At 40.2% G+C, this 25894-nt stretch overlaps 1 long non-coding RNA gene across 1 annotated transcript; it reads right to left on the bottom strand.

Moving 5' to 3' along the window:
* Positions 1 to 2064: 2064 nt before the first annotated feature.
* On the bottom strand, positions 2065 to 24053 carry LOC118889984. The gene is made up of 3 exons (XR_005018653.1): positions 23981 to 24053; positions 15566 to 15572; positions 2065 to 2078 (listed from the first exon to the last, which is right to left on the bottom strand). It is a non-coding gene; the product is annotated as an uncharacterized LOC118889984 (long non-coding RNA).
* Positions 24054 to 25894: the final 1841 nt, after the last annotated feature.

Raw genomic sequence — 25894 nt, 5'->3', positions numbered from 1 at the left:
GAGTTCCTACCTTGTTTATTTCATAGGTAAGAATCAAAAAGAATAGCATAATGGAATATAGAGCCTAAGTAGTGGTCTTCATGCTGGGACATGGACCACATAGTAGAAAGGACATGCAGGGGACCATAGCAGTCAGGGTTTAACCAGAGAAGCAGAACCAATAGAGATTCGTTCCAGGGAATCGGCCATGTGCAACTGTGGAGCTAGATAAACAGTCTCTGTCTCTACATCTGATGCTGGAGCTGGATGTCTACAGGGCAAAAGAGAAGATAGCTGTAAAGTAAAGGATATCAAGGGCACGCTGGAAGCCATAGGCCCGAGCTGAAACCCCTCAAGGGTAGGTAAAATCTGTGCCTGACCTTGGTGATGGACAGAAGCTGGACCCTTCGTCACAGAGCTAAACACACATACACCTGGCCCAGCAGTCAGAGAAACTGAAGCAGGGTCCAGGGGAAGGAGAGCGTTGCAGATCTAGCTGCTGTTTCACACCAATCATGCAGTGACTCAGCAAATCGCCAACCATACTTGTGAGCTGCAGGAGGGCTACTGCTTCCCTTTAGTCCTCGAAATCTCCCAAGAATTTTCCCTTGGTTCCGCTGTCACTAGAAACATACAAGAAAATGAATTCTGGGAAATGTGGTTCAGCCTAGCCAAGTTGACACACTGAAAAAACATCACAAATCTCTCAATTACTGTCAAGGAGGAAGAAATTTTCCTCTACCTTTCACCTTCTTCTGGCTGGTCTAAGAATTAAATTGACATGAGGCAGATTAATATGAGAAAGCAAACAAAAGTTTAATAACATGTATACATGGGAGAGACCCAGGAGAATGGAATAACTCGCCAAACTGGCCAAAACCCTCACCTTAAATACCATCTTCAGCTAAAGACAAAAGAGGATGTTGCGGGTAGGGGTTTGGGGCTTCAAAGGGGAGGAAGGCCATTCACATGAAGATGGAAAAGCAAATGTTTGGTAAACAAATGTTTGCTAAGCCACACAGAGACAACCGGACACAGAGTGAACTCTGATCTCTAGGACCTGCCTAGAGTTTCCCCTACCACACTTAGCCCAGATTCTGTGCAGATATCTCTGGTGAGAGGTCTATTACAAAACCCTCTACCTAAATTCTTTAGGCAGTTAAGGGGGAAGGTCCAAGTTTCTTCCTGAGTCTTTTGGACCTTTATTGTTTTCAGCTCAAAATAATCCACATGGCAAAGAGGTATTTTGGGTGGCAAATTTCGCTTCCTTGCATTACACTTGGGAAATTGACATAGTAATTTTCACATAGTTATCCAGACCAATGTCACCGGGTTCTAAAGCACCGGCACTGCAGTGGTCAAGAGCAAGAACTTTAAAGTCTTCCCGACACAAGTTCAAATCCCGGGTTTACCACTTTCCTGTTTAGGGACGTTGAGCAAGCAAACTATTGAACTCTCTGTGCCTCAGTTTCCACATCTGCAAAACTGGAATTATGGTACCTGCCTCATCAGTTGGATCAAAGATTAAGGGAGATAGTGCAGGTAAAATGCAAGAATACTGCCTATTATGTTGTCAGTGCTCAGAAAGTGATAAGTTATTCTAATGGTCACCCACTGTCAGCTCTTAAGAGCTAAGTACGTTAGAATCAAATGTCTGAAGAGATTCCCAGAGATCTCTTTCCACTGCTCAGCCACAGTGTGTGCTTAAGGGGAGTGCAAAAGAAGTATTCAAAGGACATTCCTGAGGCAAATAAGAATGGAAACAATTTATACATCAAATCATAGAGGCTAACTATTTTCATATTTTCCCAGCTGCCAGAGATATTTGCTGAAAGAACACAGGTATTTTTGAAGCATTATGCTTCCAAGTTGACTTACATAGTAGGTTCCTCAGAAAAAGTATTTAACAGGCTAGCCAAATTGCATTGGACAGTATATGTTAAGAAATCGAGTCATGAGTATGGCCTCACACTCTGGGGACGGACTGCCTAGGTTCAAATCCTGGCTCTGTCATTTATTATGCTTAGGCAAGTTATGTAAACTCTATCTCTTGGTCCACACCTGTAAAATGGGAATGACACTAGCATCTATGTCATAGACTCCCTGTGAGAATTAATGAGTTAAAATACATAAAATGTTTAGAACAGTGAGCATAGTAATCATCGGGTAAGTGCCTGCTGTCATCACTGTTGTGGCCGTCATCTTTGTCGTCGCCCACAGATCTCTCATCTGCTTTCAGCCAGGAATTAGAACCTGTAAACTCAGGTCTATCCACACCCAACGAGAAGCATAAAAGCAAGCAAAGAAAACTTGACCTCCACCCAGGGACCAGCATTCAAATCTCCAACATCTGTATTCCTACTTCCTATAATCCACCTGCTCCTTTTGCCTTGGTAGCCTTCTCTGGACTTGACTCCTCACCTGCCCAGACCTGGGCCAATTCTCTATCTTTAGCTGGATTTCAAGACCTTCTTCCTGGCCAGCTGCAGCCAGCTCCCATTCACACTCCAGAGTAACAGTCCATGACAAACGACTTCTGTGACACCTTTGTGCCTAAAGAGAATTGGTGACATCATTTTCCATTACCTATGTTAACAAGTCAAAATAATGGACTATTTTGCGATCTCATTGTCCTAAAGAGAATGCAATTCTCTAAGCTCTTTGCTCACCCATTGCAAAGCATCAGATGATTGCAAACTGAGCTCTGCCTCTCTATAAAAACCATAGCTTTTCTCAAACGTTTGCTTTTCCATACTTGCACCTGCACTTCACCATAATAATAAAAACTAAAGAAGTTTAAATAGCGGTGTGTTTAATTCAGAACACAGATGTTTAAGGAAAGATTTCTGTTTTTAAAAGAGATTCCTATAAATGATTTAGCAAATTTGAGCATATAACCTGTCCAAAGTGCTAGCACACTTTGCTTCAAGCAGCCAATTTTGCAGGCAAAGCTGTGGTTTTCTTCTTCCTTCTGTGAGTTGTGGCTGCCATTTCCTCATGGCCCAGCGCTCAGTGATGCACGAACCAGGGATGTATTTCTCATTTATGCATAAAAGTGGTTTCCTTGAATTACGACGAGCCCCAAAGTTCCAAGAGGCTCACAGCCTGGGTGGCCACACAGGTATAAGTGCATAAAAGTCTGTTCTCAGCATGGCTCAAGGAGTGAATGTATTCACTTCAAACAAGTCATCTCTCTGGGAACATGCTACACAGCACTGCATCGGGGAGAGGCATATTTGTGGTCGTAATGTACTACAGCAATGGCACAAGGAGACATACACCAAGAGGAGTTAGAAAACCGAAGAGCAAGAAAAATCCAGCTCTTTATAGGACAGGATCCCCCAGCTCTCCTCCCCCACCACCCTGCTCTGAACCATCTCAGCTCCTTGGAATTCAACAGAAATGCCAAAAGGGAGGTTGTGTCTGTGAACCTAACCATAAGCCCAACAGTAGCAGACATTAAAATCTACCCTTCCAAAAGAATAAAAAATAAATATGCAGAGATTTTTGGAAAAAGGGCCTCAACTTTTGGTTAATTGCACCAAGTAAAGAGTCCTCTAGAGGTGAAAGCTCTCACCCTTTTAAGACTTGGAGTAGGAAGGCTCCCGCGGGCCGTGCAGGGCTGCTGCGGTGGTGTGTGTACATCAGGATCGGAGGCAAGCGAGTCAGCACAGCCCACAGCTGGCCCCAGGCTCCCCCGCCCCGACCAGAGGCTGAGGACCACTGCCACCAGATGAGTCACCTCTGCTCTACTGGAACAGAGGACGAGGACGGAGAAGAATCTGGCCACCTGGAATTAATGCAAGTTCTCTGAATTCAGCAGATTCATTTTCTCTTCTGAGCAGGTCCTGGGGTCCCAGAAACTTGCTCTTCTAAAAGCCAAGAGAACTTCCCTGGCGTTCCAGTGGTTAAGACTCTGAGCTTCCACGGCAGGGGGCACGGGTTCAATCCCTGGTCAGGGAACTAAGATTTCGCATGCCACGAGGCATGGCCAAAAATTAAAAATAAAAAAATAAAAACCAAGAAAACTTTTAAAAGGTTATAACCATTTGCCTGGAAAAATTAACCAGTTTCCTATAAGCAGTATGTCTTATGCTCCTTTTTCCTCCTATGCACCTAGGAATAGAATTATTATTGATTATAAAGTACATATTTGCCTATTAAAATAAAATTGCCCAACTGAGCAATGCCATGATAAGTCATTATGAATGCATGAATTTGATTCTGTCTGGTTATATGTGCACTTGGACTAAAATTGTCTACAGATGTATTTTTGACTAAAGAATAGATACACCCATAAAGAGTTGCCAGGAAATCTTTGAAAATAGAAATGTATCTTTCGAGTGCTTGGGAGCTCATTATTTCCAAGAGCCCTGAGATGAATGATTTAGTGGAGAAACAATGTGTATTTATGGAGGGCTTAATGGGTGAAGGATGTGGAAGAAATATAAGACACGACCTCTGCCCTCCATCAGATTCCAATTCAGGGAATTGATTCAAGAATTTAATTTTTTATTTATTAGATTTTCTTAAAATGAGGCCACCTGTACAATATACAGGATCCAAGAAGTCCCAGTCTCACTTTGGGCCAGGGAAGCAGACTGTGATAAGACCCTGTGGTCAGGTGGCGCTCCTCCCTCAGAGCTGGGGCAGGCCTGAACTTTAGATATCTTGGCTCATTCATCCAACTTGCAAAGGGGATTTGCCCAGGATTGAGCAACCTCTAAGGAAAGTTAAGTAGTCACTCTTCCTCCTCCTTCCACGGTCTTCCCATGCCACGACTGTCCTTTGCTCCTTCATCATACTTACGCAAGCATCCGGACACACACACACACACACACACACACACACACACACACACACACACACACACAGTTTCCAGGGTCTTGGATTACACTTCTCAGTTGTCTCAGCCCTTCTGCAGGAGGTCTCGCTGGAATGAGTTCAGCATCACCAGCTCCTTCTCCAGGTCCTCACAGACTTTGTCCCACCTCCTCCCTTCCCCCAGTCGGAGGAGAATCAGAGGCAAGGTGGGAGGTCTCTCTGAGTCCCTCCAACCACACTGTCAGTGTAAGTAACCCTAGTATGTCTGTGTCTAGGTCCTACCCTAACCTGAACAAAATGCGAACAAATATCTCCGCTGAACTGTAGAGATTCTTCACTCTGTTGGTTTGGGTAGAGATGAGAATGTGCCCAGATGGCCAGGAGCACCCTGGGAGTCGCCCAGACCAGGTCTAAATAGCAAAGGACTGCTGGTGGTTTAGGTAACAGCAGTAAGTGAATCAGGAAGAATGCTGTGCCCTGAGAACCCAGGGAAAGTTAGAGCCCGCGGGTCCATCCCTCTGTGGGCAGTGAAGCACTTCTAAATCAACATGGCTGGGTCTTGACCCTGGCCACCCGCTCCTCCACACGGCTTCTCCTCTTGGCTTCCATGACACCACGCCCTCCGGCTTTTCATCTCTATCTCCACTAATAACAAAAATAGCAGCAGCAACAACAATCATTTTTATAAGATATAATAATAACAGATTTATCGAGTGCTTCCTCTGTCCCGGACCTCGTGCTCAGTATATTTCCACGCACTATCCCCAGCCCTAAGCCCTGACTTCTCACTTCATTCTCCCCCATGGACTTAAAAACCACCTGTACGCTAATCATTCCCAAATTGCTATCTCCACCCAGACCTTGTTCTTTGCACTCCAGACCCACAATCTAACTGCCTAGTTGGCAACTCTTCTTGAATATTTCCCAGGCATCTCAAAGTGAGCTTCTCATCTATCTTCATATGGCAGCCACTTCTCCAATGTTCCTGGCTCAGTAAACGACACCATAAGGACAGGAATGTAAGGGTCATTCTGACACTTCCCTCCCCCCAAACCCTCACACCCTATCTGCCACCAACTTTGTCATGACCACGCCATACACCCAACTGGCCGCTCCCTCCTTTCCCCGGCCGCCTCTCTCACATGGACCAATTCCATCACCTTGGAACCAGCCATCCTACCTTCGTTCATGGCCCAGTGTCAACCTCTTCTCCACAGGGCAGTCAGAATAATCTTTTCAAAGCAAATAAACTTTTCAAAATAAGATGGTTATTATTATGTGAAGCCCTTCCGGCGGCTTCACACGGCCTTTAGGAGAGAATCAAGAATCTTCAGGCGGCCCCCGCCCACCTGTGCAGCCTCAGCTCTCACCATCTCCCCCTCCTTCGCTCTGCTTCAGCCATGACTCCTTCTCCCAAACACTCCAAGACCATCCTCACCTCAGGATCCTCCCACAGACTGCTCTCTTGATGTTGGCCTCCCTCTCTAGACTCTACCCTTTATTATTTTTTAACCAAAAGAACACGCAAAAATGTAGTAAGTCAGAAATGGGGAAAGAAGAACAGGGATAGGGGGAAGATTATGTGATTTAAATCCCTCAGCTTTCATACAGGGCAATTACCACTTAAAACTGATGAAACATGAAACAGAGGAACAAGGCTTCAAAACATAAATGGCAAATAGGTTACCACTGGAATGGGACAGGTATCAGGAATGGGGTGGCTTTAACCTTTCATTTTATACATTTCTATACTTTTGAGTTTTTATTGCCATGTGCCTGGCTAATGTTAACAATAAATAACATGAGATGGGAGGAAAATAGTAATGTTAATTTAAAAATTCCTACCTGGCTCTAACCCAGGGTTTGGTGTGCGCGTTGAGACCACTTCCCCAGCTGCCATGTTTGTCAGAAGACGGAGGCAAAAGTCCCCTTTCCAGTCCCAGCTCCTCTGCAGTCACCCTAATGTGGTAGGGCTCAAATCCACAGCACCCGCCTATGTACCTGACCCCCAAGTTGTAGGCCTCTCTGGGGTAGTTTTGAATACACTCTACCCTTTATGAGGGGAAGGACTGTGTCCACCGGCTCAACACTGCCTCCACAGAGCTAGCCCAATGCCTGCCATATGGGTATTCAGTGCATATTTGCTGAATACCTGAATACAACTCAGGTCTTTTAAATATTCAACACAGGTCTTTTAAAGGTCTGTTATATGCCAGGTACAGACATAGACATGGGAACCTCTCCACAGGTAAGGTTCAGCACCCACTTCCAGTGTGTGGGTTTTTTCCCCAAGCCAAGCCATTCTTTGACACCAGCAGGTCAACTCAATTTTGACACCATCAACCCAGAGGTAGCCCCAGATTCCACAGGTTAAGGGCTCAGACCCAAAAGACTGCCTCTACTTCAGATGCCAATCGCCAGTCCAGGTTGTCTGTCACCCATGCTTCTGACCCATCAGATATAGGTTGTAGCTTCCAATGACCCCCTTCTTGGGTTTGATTAATTTGCTAGAGTGGCTCACAAAACTCAGAGAAATATTTTACTTCCTAGATTCGTGGTTTATTATAAAAGTATATAGCTCAGGAATAGCCAGATGGAAGAGATACATAGGGCAACGGATGTGGGAAGGGGCATGGAGTTTCCAGGCCCCCTCCTGGTGAGCTACTCCCCCGAATCTCCACATGTTCACCAACCTGGAAGCTCTCCAAACCATGTCCTTTAGGAATTTTATGGAGGCTTCATTACATAGTCATGATTGATTAAATCATTGGCCATTGGTGAGAGCATCAACCTCCACTCCCTCTCCCCTACCCTGGAAGTCAGGGGGTGGGACTGAAAGTTCCAATCCTGTAATCACTGGGTCCCTTGGAAATCAGTTCCCATCCTTAAGATGCCTAGGTGCTTTCCAAAAGTCCCCTCATTAATATAACAGAAGACACCTTCGTGGCTCTCATCATTTAGGAAGCTCCAAAGGTTTTAGGAGCTCTGTTCCAGGCATGGGAACGAAGGCCAAATATGTATTTCTTATTATAAATCACAGTATCACAATAGGTCAGCTTACAGTATGGCAGCTAACTTCCCTAACAACACACAAATAAAAGGGCAAAAGAGTACGAGACAGAAGCTGGTCTTTTGGAAACCTAATCTCAAAAGTGTCATCCAATTACTTTTGCTATATCCATTTATTAGAAGCAAGTCACTGGATTCAACCTACACTCAAGGGGAGGAGATTAAACCAGGGCATGAATACCAGGAGGCAGGGATCATTGGGGGCCAGCTCAGAGGCTGCCTACCAGAGTGCCTGTCACTCTGTGTTTGTATATATAAATCTGTCTCCTTGTTGTTAAAGCTGGATAGTATTCTAAGGTAGAAATGTAGTAATTAGATATTTGAAAAATTCCCTATTATTGGATAGTTAGGCTGCTTATAATTTCCCACTAATTTTGCAGTAATCATTCTTAAACACATATATTTTCACACTTATTCCAACTATTTCTGAAGGATCAATTTCTGGAACTGACACTGCTGAGCCAAATGATCTGCACAAATTTAATTATTCCTATATGTTGCCACATTACCTCCCACAAATGTTGTACCAATTTCTCTGTCAACAATTTCTATTACTTTACATATTAAACATTGAAATGTTTTCTATTACACTTTTCCACTATGTAAGAAACATTGGGATGGTGTCACCTTCTCCTCATGGCCTCTTCCCCGGTGTTCCTTCACTAACTCCTCTGGTCAGGTAGGTATTTGATGATCTGAAGATACGACCTCTACAACTGTGTACTTTGCTTAATTCCTCCCCTTTTCACAGCTTTTCTTCTTTTTCAGAAAGATGATGGTGAAGGAAGTATTAGCTAGGATAGGCTAGGTTATGCTGCAGTAGCAAACAAAACTAGATATCTCAATGGCTTACACATGAACATATATTTCTTGCTCACACAAAGTCCGTTTAGGTTTTGAAGACTCTCCATAACAGCTTTGCCCCCCATGGTGATCCAGGGCCACCAACTTCTATCAGGTGGTTCTACCACATCAACACGTAGTCCCCTTGGTTGAAGTAGGGGAAGAAGAGAAAGCTGAAGGGTTAAGTAAGAGCTTTTAACCACCTCAGCCAGGAACTGACACATCATTTCACTCAAAGTGCTTTGACCAGAAAGAGTCGTGTGGCCCCACTCAAAGATTTTGGTGAACATTCAATTATTAATTACATTTTTAACTTTAGTAAATATTGAGTAACTAATACCAATAAACATTTATTATTAATAAGTTATACTAACTGATACTAGTAGACATATGCTGATAAATATATATTGATAAGTAATTTATTTCATATCTATTAAATTATATCTCTGTCACAAAGCACCACAGGTAAATACACTTTTACAAATAACAAAGGCCTCTCTCCGTGGGCCCAGATGTTGTCAGCAAATCGGCAGACTTGCCTTGACTTTGGTCTTCTCAGGAAAGTCATATAAAAATAGAAAAGTAAAATTGTACGTCTGTAAACTTGCACTGCTTCGTACAGACAGACATGTGCCACTTCGCTCCACATGTTGAAATGGCTGTTGCCAGATGATGTATTTTTTAAGTGGACACAACTTGGCAGTGGACTTTTCCACCTCTCCTGTTTCTAATCATCCATTGCCTGGGCATGTCAGGGTCAGGCTTAAAGACTTGCTAGAACTGGAGTCAAGATTTACGAGAACGAGATGTAACCAGGCCTCTCCCAGAGGTTTGGGAAGAACAGCTGGAGTCTGGCCCTTAGCATCATGACAAGGACTATTAAAAACTAAAGCAGCTTTTTTTTTTTTTTTCTTTTTTTAAAGATGAGTATAGAAAGGCAAAAAGTACTCCAAAGGAATATCAAAGACATCCTCAGAAGGGGCACCTTTAAAGCAAAAGATGGTAATAGCTCTGGCTCACTACCTCACTCACATTTCAAACTCTTTGTAAACAAGAGGCAAAAATTATGAGGTTTGAGCCGTGGATTTTCCCCCTTGACCCATTCCTGAATGGAGTTGAATCATTCCCACTCAAAGCAGTGAGGGGCAGTTTTGTTCTCCAGGCTCCACCCTGTGCTGATGTAATGCGCCCCGGCTGTGTTTTTCTGATGAGTGTGCTAGGGAGGGTCTTCGCCAGGAGGAGGGGAAGCCGCTGCCCAGGCTCCTGGGATGGATGGCAGGGAGAGAGGAGGCCCAGGAGCACAGATGCCTGTAGCGGAAGGACTGACAGCTCACGCTGAGCACTGCAAAGCTCACCTTGTCCGTCCTCCTCTCATCCCACCACAACCACCCCCTGCCCCCTGCCCCCCTCCCCACCGTCCTGTCATCCCCTCCAAGACCATCATCCATCCCTGAGGGCTCACCACTCACCCCAGAGAGCTCTAGTCTCTTGAAACTTGTTCCTGCGGCCACACCTCCCTTCCTATTAGGCCTTAGACAAGGATGTCCCCAGCCCACGTGTGTTTGCAGGCTCCCTGCCCAGGTTCACCTCCTAAGGAAGGGGAAGCCTGAAACACACAACCCAGGATCTTCTTCTGGCCCTCCCTAATGGGCAGCCCTGTCGTCTTCTCAATGGGACTGTTTTTTTGTTTTTTTTTTAACTGCTTGATTTACTTTTAATGTTGAATTTGTATTTGTGAACGTGTCAGAAGGCCAGGCAGAGGGCAAGTTTTAAATAAAATAAAAAGAAAAGCATTCCATTTACTCAGTCCCTCACCCCCTCCACCCCACCTTCCCAACCCACCCCCAAACACACATTTTTCCTCACTCCCAAGTCACTTCTTTAATGCCTTTACTTTTCCTATTGATTTCCACTGTTTGGTGCTACTTGGGAATTATTTTAATGTAAAGAATTAAGCATACAGTTTCTTAAAAGAATATGAGAATGATATATACAGATAAATTTTTGCAAATAATTTCTTAAACTCTCCAGGGTACTTCATAAAAATTGTAAGTAAGTTTGGTATTTTGAAGTAATTTTACTGTCTTTTACGTGAAAGCAACTTTAGTGAAAGACTGTGACTAAAGATACTATGTTCTAATGGGTCGGTGGGGAAAGTTGGAGCATCACCGACTCCTTGAACTTAAAGAAAATTGTTTTCTTAAATTTTCCGAGGTTTGATTTGTGACCCAAGATGTGATCTATCCTGGAGAATGTTCCGTGTGCACTTGAGAAGAAAGTGTATTCTGCCACTTTCAGGTGGAATGTTCTATAAATATGAATTAAATCTATCTGGTCTATTGTGTCATTTAAAGCTTGTGTTTCCTTATTTATTTTCTGTTTAGATGACTTGTCCATTGGTGTAAGTGGGGTGTTAAAGTCCCCCACTATTATTGTGATACTGTTGATTTCCCCTTTCATGGTTGTTAGCATTTGCCTTATGTACTGAAGTGCTCCTATGTTGGGTGCATAAACATTTATAATTGTTATATCTTCTTCTTGGATTGATCCCTTGAGCGTTATGTAGTGTCCTTCCTTATCTCTTGCAACAGTCTTTATTTTAAAGTCTATTTTATCTAATACGAGTATTGCTACTCCAGCTTTCTTTGATTTCCATTTGCATGGAATATCTTTTTCCATCCCTTCACTTTCAGTCTGTATGTGTCCCTAGGCCTGAAGTGGGTCTCTTGTAGACAGCATATATATGGGTCTTGTTTTTGTATCCATTCAGCCAGTCTCTGTTTTTGGTTGGAGCATTTAATTCATTTATATTCAAGGTGATTATCGATATGTATGATCCTATTAACATTTTCTTAATTGTTTTGGGTTTGTTTTTGTGGGTCTTTTTCTTCTCTTATGTTTCCTGCCTAGAGAAGTTTCTTTAGCATTTGTTGTAAAGCTGGTTTGGTGGTGCTGAATTCTCTTAGCTTTTGCTCATCTGAAAAGCTTTTGATTTCTCCCTCGAATCTGAATGAGATCCTTGTTGGCTAGAGTAATCTTGGTTGTAGGTTTTTCTCTTTCATCACTTTAAGTATATCCTGCCACTTCCTTCTGGCCTACTGAGTTTCTGCTGAAAAATCAGCTGATAACCTTATGGGGATTTTTTTGCAACTTATTTTTTGTTTTTCTGTTGTTGCTTTTAATATTTTTTCCTTGAATTTAATTTTTGTTAGTTTAATTAATGTGTGTCAAAATCGTATCAAGCATCTTTTCTGACCACAACACCCTGAGATTGGAAATCAATTACAGGGAAAAAAATGTAAAAACCACAAATACATGGAAGCTAATCAGTGTGCTACTAAATAACCAAGAGATCACTGAAAAAAAATCAAAGTAGAAATTAAAAAATACATAAAAACAAATGACAATGAAAACACAATGACCCAAAACCTATGGGATGCAGCAAAAGCAGTTCTAAGAGGGAAGTTTATAGCAATTCAATCTCACCTCAAGAAACAAGAAAAACCTCAAATAAACAATCTAACCCTACACCTAAAGCAACTAGAGAAAGAAGAACAAAGAAAACACAAAGTCAGTAGAAGGAAAGAAATCGTACAGATCAGAGCAGAAATAAATGCAATAGAAACGAAGAAAACAATAACAAAGATCAATAAAACTAAAAACTGGTTCTTTAAGAAGATAAACAAAACTGATAAATCCTTAGCTAGACTCATCAAGAAAAAATGGAAGAGGATGCAAATCAATAAAATTAGAAAAGAAAAAGGAGAAATCACAAGTGACACTACAGAAATACAAAGGATTATAAGAGACTACTACAAACAACTATATGCCAATAAAATGGACAACCACGAAGAAATGGACAAATTCTTGGAAAGGTACAATTTTCCAAGACTGAACCAGGAAGAATTAGAAAATATAAACGAGACTATCACAAGTAATGAAATTGAAACTGTGATTAAAAATCTTCCAACAAACAAAAGTCCAGGACCTGATGGCTTTGCAGGAGAAGTCTATCAAACATTTAGAAAAGAGCTAACACCAATCCTTCTCAAACTCTTCCAAAAAACTGCAGAGGGAAGAACACTCCCAAATTCATTCTATGAAGCCACCATCATCCTGATACCAAAACCAGACAAAGATATCACAAAAAAAGAAAATTATAGACCAATATCACTGATGAACATAGATGCAAAAATCCTCAACAAAATACTAGCAAACAGAATCCAACAACATATTAAAAGGATCATACACCATGATCAAGTGGGATTTATCCCAGGGATGCAAGGATTCTTCAATATATGCAAATCAATCAATGTGATACACCATATTAACAAATTAAGGAATAAAAACCATATGATCATCTCAATAGATGCAGGAAAAGCTTTTGACAAAATTCAACACCTATTTATGATAAAAACTCTCCAGAAAATGGGCATAGAGGGAACCTACCTCAACATAATAAAGGCCATATATGACAAACCCACAGCAAACATCATTCTCAACGGTGAAAAACTGAAAGCATTTCCTCTAAGATCAGGAACAAGACAATGTTGCCCACTCTCGCCACTATCATTCAACATAGTTTTGGAAGTTCTAGCCATGGCAATCAGAGAAGAAAAAGAAATAAAAGGAATACAAATTGGAAAAGAAGAAGTAAAACTGTCACTGTTTGCAGATGACATGATACTATACATAGAAAATCCTCAAGATGCCACCAGAAAACTACCAGAACTAATCAATGAATTTGGTGAGGGTGCAGGATACAAAATTAATGCACAGAAATCTCTGGCATTCCTATACACTAATGATGACAACTCAGAAAGAGAAATTAAGGAAACAATCCCATTTACCATCACAACAAAAAGAATAAAATACCTGGGAATAAACCTACTTAAGGAGGCGAAAGACTTGTACTCAGAAAACTATAAAATACTGGTGAAAGAAATCAAAGATGACATAAACAGATGGAGAAATATACCATGTTCTTGGATTGGAAGAATCAATATTGTGAAAATGACTATACTACCCAAAGCAATCTACAGATTCAGTGCAAATCCCTATCAAACTACCAATGGCATTCTTCACAGAATTATAACAAAAAATTTTACAATTTGTATGGAAACACAAAAGACCTCAATAGCCAAAGCAATCTTGAGAAAGAAAATGGAGCTGGAGGAATCAGGCTCCCTGACTTCAAACTATACTACAAAGCTACAGTAATCAGGCAGTATGGTACTGGCACAAAAACAAAAATATAGATCAATGATATAGGATAGAAAGCCCAGAGATAAACCCATGAGCATATGGTGAACTAATTTATGACAAAGGAGGCAAGAACATACAATGGAAAAAAGACAGCCTCTTCAATAAGTGGTGCTGGGAAAACTGGATAGTTATATGTAAAAGAATGAAATTAGAACACTCCCTAACACCATATATGAAAATAAACTCCAAATGGATTAAAGACCTAAATGTAAGGCCAGACACTATAAAACCCTTAGTGGAAAACATAGGCAGAACACTCTATGACATAAATCAAAGCAAGATCCTTTTTGACCCACCTCCTAGAGAAATGGAAATAAAAACAAAAATAAACAAATGGGACCTAATGGAACTTAAAAGCTTTTACACAGCAAAGGAAACCATAAACAAGATGAAAAGACAACCCTTAGAATGGGAGAAAATATTTGCAAAAGAAACAACGGACAAAGGATTAATCTCAAAAATATACAAGCAGCTCATGCAGCTCAATATCAAAATAACAAAACAACCCAATCCGAAAATGGGCAAGAAGACCTAAATAGACATTTCTCCAAAGAAGATACACAGATTGCCAACAAACACATGAAGGATGTTCAACATCTCTTATCATTAGAGAAATGCAAATCAGAACTACAGTGAGGTATCACCCCACACCTGTCAGAATGGCCATTATCAAAAAATCTACAAACAGTAAATACTGGAGAGGGTGTGGAGAAAAGGGAACCCTCTTGCACTGTTGGTGGGAATGTACATTGCTACAGCCACTATGGAGAACAGTATGGAGGTTCCTTAAAAAACTAAAAATAGAACTAACATATGACCCAGCTATCCCACTACTGGGCATATACACTGAGAAAACCATAATTCAAAAAGAGTCATGTACCACAATGTTCATTACAGCACTATTTACAATAGCCAGGACATGGAAGCAACCTAAATGTCCATCGACAGATGAATGGATAAAGAAGATGTGGCACATATATACAGTGGAATATTACTCAGCCATAAAAAGAGACGAAATTGAGTTATTTGTAGTGAGGTGGATGGACCAAGAGTCTGTCATACAGAGTGAAGTAAGTCAGAAAGAGAAAAGCAAATACCATATGCTAACACATATACATGGAATCTAAAAAAAGAAAAATGGTAGTGATGAAACTAGTGGCAGGGCAGGAATAAAGACGTACACATAAAGAATGGACTTGAGGACATGGGGCAGGGGAGGGGGAAGCTGGGGCGAAGTGAGAGTAGCATGGACATATATACACTACCAAATGTAAAATAGTTAGCTAGTGGGAAGCAGCAGCATAGCACAGGGAGATCAGCTCAGTGCTTTGCAATGACCTAGAGGGGTGGATAGGGAGGGTGGGAAGGAGGCTCAAGAGGGAACGGATATGGGGATATATGTATACATATGGCTGATTCACTTTGTTGTACAACAGAAAGCTAACACATTTTTGTGAGCAATTATACTCCAATAAAGGTCTATTAAAAAATAATAATAAAGAAAATTGTTAAGTAATCTACATGGCTGCAAACCACTTATTAAATTTAAATTCAAATGTATCCCGATCTTTTTGAAGATTTCAACTTGTTCTCTGTTTGGTAGTTGATATTTTGGTACAATATTCCCCTTGGAAAAAGGAGCAAAAGATGGTGGGAAGCAGCTTTTTCTTTGAAGGAGGCTAGAAGCTGTGTGTATTGTGCAAAACAAACAAAAAAGCCATTTTCTGGTTCTCTTTCATCATGAGTGGAGAGCATGACAGCTAAGCATCAAGAAGTCTTCACACATGATTAAATTATTTAAAAAAACACAGTTCACCTAAAACCATCTTTTTCTGTAGTGAGAATTTGGTCACAAAAATTTTAAATTTGATAATAGATAATAGCTTCACAAAATGCACCCTGAAAAATCCTCTAATATTTTTGGCTAAAAACATTCTAACCTCCCAAAGAAAAATGTTCCTTATTACTAAACAAGGGGAAAAAAATAAACCTATTTGAATTTATTAGCCTGAGATTTTTTTTAATGTAGAAATGGATTCTATCCTTTATAAAACTTTGCCTTAGCGCTCTGTCTGCTCCTACCCCTTTGAGGATACCTGAATGGGTGTCTTCCAACCTAATAGGCATCCCTGCAGGGCTTTGCTCCTGGCTGTCCCCAAGGGGCACTGTGGTACCCCAGGGCTCCGCTAACCTCAATATTTAGAGGCTTTTGTATGGCTTGGCTAATGGCATTGGCAGAAATCTGGAAGGTGGAAAGTCAAGTTCTTCTTCTGGGACAGAACTGTGGAGAAGACAGCAGAGCCACTCCAGGTGAGATATTCCAGCTCTAGGGTGAACAACTGCCCAGTCCAGAGCCAATAACAGGGGAAACGCGGCCACCCAAGCCTTTCTGCTTCCTCTTCTGTTCCCCTCTCTTCACCTCCCTCATTTCTTTCCTCTGACTTGCCTCTCCTGTGCCCTTTCTTTTCCCTCTCTTATTTTCTCTCCCCCTTCATTTGCCCCTTATGCCTGCAAGTGGCAGCCACTGGCAAGACTTAATCCACTGGAGACCCCCAAATATGGACCTTCTGCTCCCTAAGGTAATTGAGGTTTCTTGAAGCCAAGTATCTTCATCAATCAAATATTTACTGAGGATCTACTATATACCATGCCAGGTATTTGGTATTCAAAGTCCATCCAGCCTTTAGATCACCTGTGTCTGGTTGGGGAGATAGTCATGCACGATTACAGATGGTTACAACCCAATGGGATAGCAAGAATGATGAAGATCACATATCAGTCTAGGTTTGGTCAGGAAACAGAAGCCAGCCACTCTCTCTATATAAAAGATTTAATATAAAATTAGGGGACAAACAGGCCTGTTGGAAGAGCTGAGAGATCAGACACCAGGAAAGCTTCACTTGAAGATGGCAAGCTGAGCACCTGTGTGTGGATGGGGGAACCGAGCTTTCCAGGAGTCTGCAGAGGGGAAGCCTGCAGAGAGGTGTGTGAAGCCCACACAAGCACAGAGTGGGAGCTCAGGGAGAGGGCTGGGAAGCTGCCGTGACTGACCCCACACCTCGCTGGGAACAGTGATCTCCACTTCACTTCCACACCCAAATCTCATATGAGTTCCTCTCATTGGCAAGGTTCAAATCTGGAGCTGTACAGGGGAAGTGATTCTAGTAAATAAATTTCCAGCCTGAGACAGAAGTGGTGGTGGTGGGGCCAGCTGACCACAGAAAACCCACCCCAGGTAGGGAAAGGATGCTACAGAGCACAGAGAAAGTTAGAGCCCCCTCACCCAGGTGAGAGAGGAAGAGGAAGGAGGCGGAAAGCCTCCCTGGAGGAGACTGCCTGAAATGGGTTAAAGAATGAATCAGTTAACCAAGCCAAGAGACGAAAGGAGGGCACACCAGGCAGAACACACAGCATGAGCAGAGCCCCGAAGAGGAGCTACCACAAGGATGTACAAGGAATGAATTGATGTTCATGGTAGTAAGGTTCTCCCCCAATTTCGTTTTTGTTTTCAATCAGAAAAAAGAAACGATTTTTTTCCCTTTTAAACAGAGCCCATCAAGAACCTCCAAGTATACATCCAGTGAGCCTGCTTAGGACTTACTCAGCAGATGGTAATAAAACAACATGGTTAATAGTGTGGGCTCTAGAATCAAATTGGGAACAGAAGAGCTCCATCACTTATTAGCTGTGTGATTTCAGGCAAGTTACCTAACTTCTCTGAACCTCTGTTTTTTTGTTTGTGAAATGCCAGTAGTCACCTTCTTTTGAGGTTATTGTGAGCAAGAATTAAGCTGTTCCATGAAAGCTCTAAAATATATTAGCCATTATTATTCTTATATTTCAGACACTATGGGGGGGTCTTAACTTCTTACTATTTCTCATTTGGTTAATCATATATTCATAATTCATACAAATATATGAATATGAATGTATATATGAATAATTCATATACTCATAATTGATCTTCAGTTAAAGTTAGAAAGCATAAGGAATGCTGATGTTAAAATTATAACAATAATGAGAATAAAAATAATAATTCTGCAAATTAAACTCAATTTATCTTCATCAGTTTCACAAAGGGCATTCGTTTCATCAAATTTTTATATATGTGAAGAAATCCCTGGTACTTCAAAGTTACAAAAAATTTTAGTGACAATTACTACCTGATTTAGCTTTCATTTACTGGCAGTAAAGACTATCCACATTTGAAAGGTATTATTGGTGCAGAAACACTTGCAAATGGCAACCTCAAAACTTCTCCCAGATTTAGATTTAGAAAGAAAATAGAAAAATCATAAAATCAAACGACTTAAGCACCAAAGGCAAGAATTACAAACATCAGATAGTAAAAGCATTTTTGTCTATCTCTTATGCCATTAAACAATTAAATTTTAACTTACATTTTCCTGTATGTTTGTCTTCATTCCAAGTACAATGATATTTTCAGTGTATTTGTCTTACACTATACTTTTTACTACATCATTTACTGAAAGAAAATTAAATTGTATGCATCACTTGTGAAATAGGGTCTATATTTATGAATATTATTGAGACTGGAATCAAAATAAAATTAATAATAAAATAAACTAAAATAAGATTTGATTTACCTAAAATAGCTCCTTTATTGTATACCACACACATCATAAAATCATTAAAAAAAAAAAAACCTCCAAGAAGGATCAAGAGATTGTATAGTTTTAAAAGGGAAAATACGTCAGAAAAGATTGGGAAACTCTGCTATAGGCAATGAGAGGTTTTATGCAAAGACTGAAGAATGGATTAAAGAAGAACAAGATTGAGACAAGAACAATTGCGGGATGGTTAGTAGAAGCCATGTGAAGGAGGGTGAAAACCTGAATTTAGAAGTGGTAATAGGATTGGCTGGAGAGTAGAGATTTAGAACAATTTTAGGAGGCAAAATTGGCAGGATTTGTGATGGAGTGATGGGCTAGAGTTTCTCAGTGAGAGAAAGGGAGAGAGAGGAGACATAGATGGTTCCTAAATTACTGCATGGCAAGTAAGTAATAAGTGCTGGGGGAGGAACCCTTAGGAAAGAAGATAATGACCTCAGTTTTAGCCAATCAAGGAAGCCAGATTATTTTTTTTTTCTTCCTAGTTGAATACGTATTTCCTTTTCTTCTCTCTTTTTTCCCTTTCTTCTACTCTGCTTAGCCTCTTTTCCATTATTCTGATGATAGTGACTCACAAAAACTCAGAATATACCTTGAAAGGCTCTGGATTGTGGATAGAAGTAAGGCATATTTTACAAAACTAAAGGCTGTTCTCAGTCTGTAAACTCAGCCTTAGCTGTGATTGATAGACCCAAGTTTTGATCCTAGTTCTTCCATAAACAAACTGTATGATCTTGGGTAAGTCACCTCAGTCCTCTGGGTCTCAATTTTTTCTTCTGCAAAATGAAGGGGATGAATTAGATATCTTTAAGGCTTCTTACAATCGAGACTTTTATTTCATAGAATCAATACTTTTTGCTAAACCCAGAGCTTGGCAGTATGGTAATGGTTACTTTTACATTGACTAAAATCATCTTTCATTTCATGCCAACTAGCAGGCACGCTTTGAAGTTTAGGATAGAGAGATAATGTTATGAACTGAATTGTGTTCCCCAAAATTCATATGTTGAAGTCCTAAGCCCCAATGTGACTACATTTGGAAGTAGGGCCTTTAAAGACGTAATTATGGTTATATGAGGTCATGAGGGTGGGGCCCTAACCCAATAGGACTGGTGTCCTTATAAGAGGAGGAGACACCAGGGGTGTAGGCACATAGAGAAAAGACCATGTGAGGCCACAGTGAGAAGGCCAAGGGGAGAGGCCTCAGGAGAAACTAAACTTGCTGGCACCTTGTTCTTCGACTTCCAGACTCCAGAACTGTGAGAAAATAAATTTCCGTTGTTTAAGCCACTCAGTCTGTGGTATTTCATTATGGCAGCCCTAGCAGACTAAGATAGATAGATAGATAGATAGATAGATAGATAGATAGATAGATAGATAGATAGATAGATAATAGAAGAAAGGAAGAAAAGAAGGGGGAGGGAAGAAGAAGAAAGGAAGGAAGGAAGGGAAGAGGAAAGAGGAAAACCACCACGTTTCTTGCTTCAGGGCTTTGGAAGGTGTTATGCTTTTTGCAAGGAACTTTATTCCCAACCGTATCTGCCTGCCCAACTTTTATTCTTCCTATAAGTCTCACTTCAAATGTCACCACTTCTTAGACGCTTCCCCTGACCCTCCTGGTTGAATTAGGTGCTCCTGCCATCTGTCTTGTGGATGCACTTAGGCTGTTTTAATCACTGATATTCTTGAATGCCTAGTGCATCAGACTAGGAACCACTGGACAGTAGCTTTGGTTGGGTTTGTCTTTGAATTCCTAGTGCCCATCACACGGCAGGCCCTCAATGTATAATTGTAAAGGGAAGAAACGGAAGAAGAATGGGAAGAAGTGGTGGAAAGAAGGAAATAAAAGGGGAAGAAGAAAGGAAACAGAAAGGGGAATGAGAGGAAGATAAAGATATTTTGACATGCTAAATATCCAGTCAATTCGAAGGATATTTCCAGGAAAAATACTCATTAACCCAAATATGGTTTACGTGACTAAATCTCTTGTATGTCAGTGATGTTGTAAAGTTAAGGATTTATGATCTACCAAGATTGCAATTCAGTGAGAAAGGAAGATTTGAACCAATATCAATTAAATAACTTTTAAAAAATAATTTTCTATTAACAAAGAGGAAGTAAAAGAATATAAGACAAATAAGCAGTACATGGGTATTAGATTATATACTAGGAAAAATGCCCTGATGGTAGAGGTACTAAGGTTCTCAGAAACATCACTGAGGGAGGTTTTTCAAGTCTTTGTAGAGATTTCATAGGAAAGCCAAAAGAAAAAAAAACATATGATATGATATGTACAGATAAGTAATTCTGAAGGTGATTTGAGGGCAGGTCTGCACCCATGTTTCATTTTCCAGGCACGATTATTTCTTTGATGATCTTTTTTTTCCTGTGGTCAAATGATTAGAATTTTGAACTATGACTATGATTATTAATTCATCCTTTCAAACAAAATTTTTAAACTGAAACCTTTTTACCTCATTCACTGAATGGCCTCATTTTTGAAAGTCCATACCCAGTGAAGTTTTAAATCATGATATTCCACATTCAGCAACTATAGAGCAGTTTAAAAGAACAGTTCTTCAAAACAAAAATCTGGACACCATTAGCAAGTCACAACACAAACACTTCTGTTGCTATTTTAGTGTTTTCTCTGCGCCTGCCTCTCTGGCGATGTCTACAGGGATGAACCAAATGAAGTGGTCTGGCAACAGGGGTTAAGAGCTGCAAATGCTTAATAAAATGTTACTCAAAGAGGAACAGAAAGAAGGATTAAAGGACAAACTAAGCAGGACTGCCTTACACCAGGGACTCATAATGTCTTTTATGGTGAAGATTTTTCTATGCTTTCAGGTCAGCATCTGACCTTGCCTCAGGGAAAACACTTTTCTGGTCCAATTCCCTTGCCCAGCTCTGGAGAGCATTGCACAACCTGACATACAGAAACCCAAATGCAAGCCCCAGTGTCCACATCTTTCATTTTAAAGGACACTGAATTACCATAAAGTCATCAGGGAGCATAATTTCTAAGCAAACCTCTTTTAGTGGAAGAAGAACACTCTCAATACGCCCTGTTGAAACCATTATTTGCAACAAATCCCAGATTTTTTTTTTTTTTTTTTTTTTTTTTGCCGGGTTATTGTGAAGGTTTTGCCCATTCACATGTGAACTGTAAACAGACTGACAGATGGAATTCTTTTGTATAAACAATTTCAGATACACTACTCCTCTGTGGCTGTGTCAGTTGTTTACAGTATCAAAAAGCCACAGATATGCCTAAAAGTAAGGAAAGTCCGTATTTCTGCCAAACATTTGCACAATATCCATCCAGAGTCTGTACCCGGGTGCTCAGAGTGTTGCTGATGAAACCCAGTTTCTCAAGTGTATTTATGACCATTGTGTCAACCAGACTCCCCAGGAACTTTCTCGGAGTACCCCCTTCCAGAGTGGCCAAATCTCTTTGAAGAGACCACAGAGATGGCAACACCAATCTAGAAGCAAGTTGGGAAATAAACGGCCCTAGAAGAAACGCAACAATGGACAAACAGAAAAGCTCACCTCCTCTCTTCTCAGTTTCTCCTTCCAAGCTCAGTACACTTTCTCCAATGCAAAGGGTTCATTTCTCTTCTTTCCTGCCACCCAAATTTAACAGCCTTGCGGAGCTTATTTTGCAAACATTCGCACCCACTTTAGATTTCTCTCCCTCACCCTTATCAGCCATTTAAGCATCTTAATTCTTAATTCCCCATACTTCTGCTAAGGTGATCCTCTTCCCTGGCTATTTAAGCTAGTTGGAATCTCCTTTTCATTGTTTTTAATGTCCCTTCCTAACCCAAAGTTCAGCTTTTCCGAGAAAATGTTTGGTTTCATGAACTGCGCCTAATGTTCTCCAAATTGGTAGAATTGAGACAGTCTTATCCTGATCCATCTACCTTATACATAAAAGCTGTTTGATATATAATTCACATGCAATATAATTCATTCCTTTGAAGTGTTCAATTCAATGGTTTATAGTATAGTCATAGAGTTGTGCAAACATCAACACAATCTATTTTAGAACATTTTCATTGTTCCCAAATGAGACCTTGTATTCATTTACAGTCAATCCCCATCCCCCATCTCAACCCACCCCAACTGCCCCAGCCCTAGGCAACCTGCATCTGCTTTCTGTCTCAATCGGTTTCCCTATCCTGGTCATTCATATAAGTAGAACTATACGATATGTGGTCTTTTGTGAGTCACTTCTTTCATTTAACATAAAGTTTTCAAGGTTCCATCCATGTTACAGCACATGTCAAAAAATTATCTTCCTTTTTGTTGTTAAATAATATTCTGTTGTATGAGTATATCATTTTATTTATCCATTCATCAGTTGATGGACATTTGGATTGTTTCTACTGTTGACTATTATGAATAATGCTACTCTGAACATTTGTGTACAAGTTTTTCTTTCTCTTGAGTGTTTAGGTAGGCGTGGAATTGCTGGGTAATATAGTAACTCTATGATTACTCTTTTGAGGAACTGCCAAACTGTTTTCCAAAGTGGCTACAACATTTCATATCCCTACTATCAATATATTAAGGTCCCAATTTCTTAACATCCTTGTCAGCACTTGCTATTATCTGTGATTTTACTACAGCCATCCTACTGGGTATGCAATGGTATCTCATTGTGGTTTTGATTTGCATTTCCATTACAGCTAAAGATTTTTAGTATCCTTTGATGTAGTCAGTTGCCATTTGTGTATCATTTTTGGAGAAATATCTTTCAAATCTTTTGCCCATTTTAAAGAAATTTTTATTTTTAAATTTATTTTTGGCTGCATTGGGTCTTTGTTGCTGCATGTGGGCTTTCTCTAGTTGCAGCGAGCAGGGGCTACTCTTTGTTGCAGTGTGCGGGCTTCTCATTGAGGTGGTTTCTCTTGTTGCAGAGCACGGGCTCCAGGTGCATGGGCTTCAGTAGTTGTGGTGCACAGGCTCAGTAGTTGTGGCACATGGGTTTAGTTGCTCTGTGGCATGTGGGATCTTCCCAGACCAGGGATCGAACCCATGTCCCCTGCATTGGCAGGCAGATTCTTAACCACTGTGCCACCAGGGAAGTCCCTTTTGTCCATTTTAAATTGAGTTATCTTTTTATGATTGAGTTGTAAGAGTTCATATATTCTGGATACAAGTCCCTTATTAGACGTATGATGTGCAAATATTTTCTCACAGTCTGTGTGTTGTCTTTTTACCCTCTTGATGGTATCACTTGCAGCATGAAATTTTTTAATTTTGATGAAGTCCAATTTATCTCTTTTTTTCCTTTGTCACTTGTACTTTAGTGTCAGCTGTAAGAAGACTTTGCCCAACCCAAAGTCATAAATATTTACTGCTGTGTTTTCATCTAATAGTTTTATAGGTTTAGCTCTTACATTTAGGTCTGTATCCATTTTGAGTTAATTTGGGGGGATACTATAAGGAAGGAATATGAACTCATTCTTTTGCATGTGGCTATCCAGTTGCCCAAGCAAAGAGAGAGTATCTTTCTCCCATTGAATAGTCTTGGCACCCTTGTCAAAAATCATAAATGTAAGGGTTTTAAGGTCTGGATTCTCAGTTCTATTTAACTGATTGATATGTTTATCTTATGTGAGTACTACACTGTCTTGATTCCTGTAGCTTTGCAGTAAGTAAATCAGTAAGTATGAGTCCTCCAACTTTGTTTTAGCTATTCTGGATCCCTTATATTCCCATATGAATTTTAGGATCAGCTTGTTGATTTTTACAAAAAAGCTAGCTGGAATTCTGATAAAGACTGAGTTGATCTGTACATCTATTTGGGGAGTATTGCCATCTTAATAATGTTAAATCTTCCAATCTATGAACATAGAATGTCTTTCCATTTATTTAGGTCTTCTTTGATTTCTTTCAACAACACTTTGTATTTATTAAATACAAATTTGGACCTCTGTTAAACTTCTGCTTAAGTATTTTATTATTTTTGATGCTATTATAAGTGGAATTTCCCAACATTATTTTCGTTAATGTTCATTGCTAAGGTACTGAAATTCATTTATTTTTGAATAGGTAATCTTTGAATCTTGCAACTTTGTTGAACTATTCATTTGTTCTATTTGGGGTTATGAGTTTTTTTGGTGGTATAATTAATATACAATACTGTATTAGCTTCTTGTTTTTCTTTTTTGATTCCTTAGGATTTTCTATACAAGATCATGTCAACTGCAAATAAAGTTTTATTTCTTCCTTTCCAATTCTGATGCATTCAATTTCTTTCCTTTTTAAATGGACCTTACTAGATTCTCCAGTACAATTGTCAATAGAAATGTCAAGAACAGAGTTTTTCACGATTAAGAATTATGTTAACTCTGGGCTCTTATAGATGCTCTTTATCAAGTTAAGGAAGTTCCTTTCTATTCCTAGTTTGTTATATGTTTGTTTTTTTCTATAAATTTATTTATTTTATTTTATTTAGTTATTTATTTATTTTTTGCTGGCATTGGGTCTTGGTTGCTGTGCACGGCTTCTCATTGCAGTGGCTTCTCTTGTTGTGGAGCACAGGCTCTAGGCATGTGGGCTTCAGTAGTTGTGGGCTCACGGGCTCTAGAGCACAGCTCAGTAGTTTGTGGCACACAGGCTAGTTGCTCCGCAGCATGTGGGATCTTCCCAGACCAGGGCCTCGAACCCGTGTCCCCTGCATTGGCAGGCGGATTCTTATCCACTGCGCCACCAGGGAAGCCCTTGTTATGTGTTTTTAATCATGAAAGGATGTGGGATTTCATCAAATGCTTTTTCTGCATCCATTAATATAATCATGTGGACTTTTTTCCCTTTATTCTACTGATAAATTACACTGGTTGATTTTTTGGAGGTTATACCAGCCTTGCATTTCTGGGATAATCCCACTTGGTCATGGTATATAATACTTTTACAAAAGCCTTTTGAAATATTTTCTTTTTAAGTTAAAAATGGGAAGAGATATTGAATTTGCCAATCCTGGAATTCATTGTTTATATGTAATGCAGGCTGGAGGAATGACCTTCTTAATGTGACCTGAGCTCTGAGCAGTGCACTCAGGAAACCAAGCAGCCTCATAGCAACAAATAAATAATTCCCACAAGTCGCTTGTACCTGAATCATTGGGAAAACTCTGGGAGTGGTGAGTAAGTAATAATTGAATATTGGTCTAAATTAAGATGTAAATATACACAAATGATACATTACAAATAAAAAGAATTAAGATGGGAGAGTGATGGGTGTGGAGAAAGAATTACCTAACAATCTGA

The sequence above is a fragment of the Balaenoptera musculus genome, chromosome 2, assembly GCF_009873245.2.
Source record: "Balaenoptera musculus isolate JJ_BM4_2016_0621 chromosome 2, mBalMus1.pri.v3, whole genome shotgun sequence".
In the NCBI taxonomy this organism is placed as follows: Eukaryota; Metazoa; Chordata; class Mammalia; order Artiodactyla; family Balaenopteridae; genus Balaenoptera; species Balaenoptera musculus.
This window is presented reverse-complemented; position numbering and strand designations above follow the sequence as displayed.